Here is a 5,607-nt window from a genome sequence, read left to right on the forward strand (position 1 = left end):
GTCTGATGGTTTTAGGACTTAAAACTGGTCCGGCCCAAATTCTAACAAATATCATAATCTCGTAAAAATTTCATGGGGCGCCCTATTTGATCGCCCCTATTTAACATGTATTTAATTTTTATTTTTTTAACTAGTACCCAAAGTATAGATAACTTCAGTTTTTTTTCTCTTCTTCTTCTTCTAATAATAATAATAATGGTTACAAAATGGGTTTATTAAATTTATTAATGTTTTTACAATTAATGATTGGGGTTTGTTCTTGATGATATTTGGAAGTTATGATTTAAATTTGAACTCATTTGGAGTAAATTTAGGTGTTAAATCGTGTATTAGATTGTTAAAATTCGAAGAAAAAATTTCTGTTTCTAGGCAATTTGACTTCATACCTACTTGGCCTTAAGTGCATGAAAACATTAGTTGACCTATTTGGCTTTAAGTGCATGAAAATATTTGTTGCACTTCAGAGCTATTTGGTCTTAAGTGCAATTTTTGCACTTTAGACTTAATTGGCTTTAAGTGCATTATACTTCTATGTAAATAAAAAAATATTCCTAATATTTCTAAGATAAATAAATGGAAAATAGATTTTCGAGAAGGAATCAAATTGTTTATAATTCCTAAAATCTAAGATAAATAAAAGATCAAGAAGGGATAAAATTCTTTCAATTCAAAATTTCCTAACACAAATAAAAGTGAAAAATATCTTTTTAAGAAGGAACCAATTGTCTTTCATTCGTAACTTACCTAGATGTAAATTAAAAAAGAAAATATCTTTTCAAGAAGGAATAAAATTATCGTAGAAGTATGAAGATATACTTCTAACAACATTCTGTGTTGGAAAATTGATCAACATTCTGTATTTTATGAGAAAAAAAAAAGATTTATGAAACTTATAATCTAAAGCAAACCTGTGAAATTAATCATGTTACCATAATAGAAACAAAAGTAGTCAAGTAGGAAATTGTTTTTAACAAGTTATACTTATAAAAAAAAATTCTCGTAACAAATTGGAGCAAAATAGGAGTAGGTTTACAGGTTACCGACGGGACCCTCCGTTGAACACATTGAAACATAAATTGTGAGATTTTATTGAATCCAACTAATTTGAACATTAAATCTTGTGTTCATTACTTATAGTCTTTACATTACTGCGTACATAACTAAAGAAGGACGTTAGACAAATCCTAAGGAGCACTCAAATTAAAAATTATATTTCTTGGTATAATTTTGCAACCCTAATACACATATATAGGCATGAACTCGGGGCCCTTTTACCAACTTTAATATTAAAAGATGATAGAGAGACAATTGTAATTGCTTTGCATAAGTTAAATTGACCATATTCAAATTTGGTGATACCTTTGAGAATGTTACATGCCATAAGTTAATTTGCTCGAATCTCTCTAGTCACCTGAGGACTCATTCACTATATTAACTGATCTAAAAGTTTTGACGAAGTTAATTGAATTGAATCCCTTGTATAACATGGTTTGCATTGCTTATTTCTTTACTGATGGATTTGCTGGTGAAATAAATAAATTGTAATCTGTATAAAGATTGAGAAGTGCAAAATTAGAACGGTTGGGATGTTGTTTGAGATTGGGACATATGAGTAAATTTGATTTGATTTTTTAAAACAAGATCTAAATTTAGATCAGCTTCATTAATGAGTTCCTTCGTTCATTAATTAACATAACTTCTGTTCTTAAACATATACATACGTAGCCCTGTATATTTAATTTGTTATTTTTCTTTTACTCTTTTCATGACTAAGACAATACTTTAATGATTTGGCCAAGTTAATTACCATATTTTCTTCCTGTAAATAGAACTCAAGTAATACACTCTAACAATGTGAAAGATATTTGTATAATTAAGTTTTTTAAAAGACAATTTACACATAATTTTCCGTGATAAATATTATTAATTGATAACCTAGAAAAATAATATTATTATTATTATTATTATTATTATTATTATTATTATTATTATTATTATTATTATTATTATTATTATTATTATTATTATTATTATTATTATTATTATTATTATTATTATTATTATTATTATTATTATTATTATTATTATTATTATTATTATTATTATTATTATTATTATTATTATTATTATTATTATTATTATTATTATTATAATAATAATAATAATAATAATAATAATAATAATAAATATGCATATGGATGTAGGATTTATCATCCTGCATCACACCTTTGAGTTGCGGCCCCTCGAATCCTATACGAACGTGAGATGTTTTGCACGCCGGGCCTTGTGTGTGATTTAACTTATATCCACGTGGATTAAAATTTATGTGTGATGACCCAATATGTCATCTTATATTTTAGAACCTAATTTTGTATTTTGAGGTCTCAAAAACCTCATCTTAGCCTTTCTCGATTTGCGTGCGCAGTCCGAGCGTTCTCCCGGAAGGCTTATATGTTAAAAACTGATAAAAAGAGAATTTTTGCCTTAAAAATCAATTTAAGTTGACTTCGGTCAAAAGTTTAAGCAAACGGACCCGGACCCGTATTTTGACGGTCTCGGTGGGTCCGTAATAAAATATGGGACTTGGGGCGTATGCCCAAAATAGAATTCCGAGGTTGCTAACTCGAGATATGAATTTTTGTTGAAAATTGAAAGATTAAAAATCTAATGGTTTTAAGAATTTGGTTTATGTTTGGCCTTGTGGATATCGGGTCCGTATTTTAGTTTTGGAGCCCGGTACAGGTTCATTATAATATTTAAGACTTGTTTGTGAAATTTGGTGAGAAACGGAGTTAGTTTGACGTGATTCGGACGTCCGGTTGTGAAAATAGAGGTTTTAAAGCTTTCTTAAAAACTTCATTCGATTTGGTATTCAATTCGTAGTTTTAGGTGTTATATTGGCAATTTGATCGTGAGAGCAAGTTCATATGATGTTTTAGGACTTGTATACATGTTTGGTTTGAAGTCCCGAGGGCTCGGGTGAGTTTCGGATAGGCTACGGGATGTTTGGACTTAGAAAATCTGGTATTTTTGTTGCAGCAACTGTTCTGGTGTGTTCTTCTTTGCGTTCGCGAAGATACTCTCGCGAATGCGAAGGGTAAGCTGGTCAAGGTGAGTTTTTCCTCTTCGCGAACGCGGAGTGATGAGGGCTTTACCTTTCGCGAACGCGTAGCATTTGGGACATGGGGGAGGGGTCAGACTTTCCTTCTACGCGAACGTGTGCACGAGCTCGTGAACGCGAAGGCCAGGGGGTATAGCCTTCCCGAACGCGGTGAGGGTTTCGCGATCGCGTAAGCCTAGCAGGGCAACTTTTCTCAAAAGCGACAGTGTCCTCGCGAACGCGATGAACACTGTCGCCCAGTTCATAAAACAGTCCCATAACGGGACTTAAGCCATTCTTTCACATTTTCAAAAGCTAGACGGCCTAGAGGCGATTTTCAAAAGATATTTTCTTCCTCAAAGTGTTAGTAAGTGATTCTAAACCACATTCTTTCAATTACCCATTACGTTTTATGAATTATCAACCTAAAATCTAAGGTTTCATGGTGGAGTTGGGGTTTTTTGGGTAGAAACTAGGGATTTCAAAATTTGGTGATTTAGACCTCAAATTGAGGTCGGATTTCAAAACCAATTATATATTCTGGCTCGGGGATGAGTGGGTAAATGAATTTTGGTCCGAACCTCGGTTTTGACCAAGCGAGCCCGGGGTCGATTTTTGACTTTTTGGGAAAAAGTTTGGAAAATATTAATTTATGTAATATAATTGATTCCTTTAGTAATATTTGATTTTATTGAGTCATTTTTAAATAGATACGAGTGGTTAAGAGGTGGATTCTAGAGGAAAAGATGTGATTGAGTATTGAGTGGCCTTCAAAGCGAGGTAAGTATTGTGATTAACCTTAGCTTGAGAGATTAGGTATTATTCGCTTATTTGCTACGTGTTTGTATCTTGAGTACAACGTATATGTGAGGTGACGAGTACCTATACGTTGTGGTCGAGTCATAACATGTGAGTGAGTCTTATTATTATAATCGTGGTATTCCTTGATCATATTGTTCATGATTAGACTAGCTATTCGTTATGTTGAACAACTCTTATTATGTTTCATGGAAATTGGTATTGATTGGGTATTGACTCAAAGTTGAGGTTAGTAATATGGAATTGAATGTTGAAGTAAGACTTGTTCTTGATATTTCTATCTCCCTGTTATTATTGTTCATTGTCTTGGTGAGGAAGAATATTAAAGCACGAAGGGTGATGCCGTGCAATATTTTGTGAGTGAGTATTAATGCACGAAGGGTGATACCGTGCCATGTTATGAGAGAAAGTTAATGCACGGATGGTGATGCCGTGCCATTTTTATTGTTTCTTATGGTGAGGTTGAGAGTAAAAGTACGAAGGGTGATGCCGTGCCGTTTCTATTGTTTCTTATGGTGAGGTTGAGAGTAAAAGCACGAAGGGTGATGTCGTGCACTTTCTTTTACTGTGTTTACTTTTTTTTTTTTTCTGTTTAAGATATATCGATTGATCATGTTCTCATTCCTGTTATGATTCCTTGCCATGTAATCCCCTCAGCATGTCCCCTTCCCAATATTTCTTGCCTTGCTTCTTTAGTTGTTGTTATTATTGTACATATTGATATATATTGCACAGGTTTATTTGTAGATGTCTTGTCCTAACCTCGTCACTACTTCACCGAGGTTAGACTCGACACTTACCAGTACATGGGGTCGGTTGAACTGATACTGCACTCTGTACTTTCTGTGTAGATTTTGGTACCGGCTCGGGTTGATCGATTTTTTAGCTGTTGGACCCGCTATCCGGAGAATCAAGGTAGATCTGTCGGCATTCACAGACTTTGAAGTCCCCTTCTATCATTTCTATTTTACTCTTTCTTTCATCGAAAACAGTTGTATTTCCTTCAGACATTACTTGTAGTGAAATCTTAGAAGTTCGTGAATTGTGACTCCAGATCCGGGTAGTAGAATATATATTGAGGCTGTTATGAAATTTCGCTTTCATGTTAACTCGTTATAGCTTATTACTGTTAATTATTGAAATGTATAAGAATTTGGCTTAATAGTCTCTATCATTAGCTTGCCTAGCAAGTGAAATGTTAGGCGCCATCACGGTCCTGAAGGTGGGAATTCCGGGTCGTGACAAGTTGGTATCAGAGCACTAGGTTGCTTAGGTCTCACGATTCACGAGCGAGCTTAATAGAGTCTGGAGGATCGATACGGAGACGTCTGTGCTTATCTTCTAGAGGCTATGGAGTTTAGGAACAAATTTCACTTCTATTCTTCTCTGTTGTGCGATTTTGTTTTCTCAATACTGATTGAACTCTTCTACTCTTATTCTCTCGCAGATGGCGAGAACACGTACCGCTGCCTCAGTTGAGCTGTAGCCAGAGCCCCCAGTTACAGCTCCTACGGGGGGCAAAGGTCGAGGCCGAGGCCGAGGCGGGGGCAGGGCTCAGCCTAGAGCTCGTGCAATAGTACCAGCAGTGGAGCCTCAGGTAGAGTTGGGCGAGGAGGTTCCAGCCTAGAGTGTTCCTGCTGGACCAGCTCAGGTTCCGGTGGGGTTCATTGCTACCTAATATATCAGTA

The sequence above is a fragment of the Nicotiana tabacum genome, chromosome 21 (assembly GCF_000715075.1).
Source record: "Nicotiana tabacum cultivar K326 chromosome 21, ASM71507v2, whole genome shotgun sequence".
NCBI lineage: Eukaryota > Viridiplantae > Streptophyta > Magnoliopsida > Solanales > Solanaceae > Nicotiana > Nicotiana tabacum.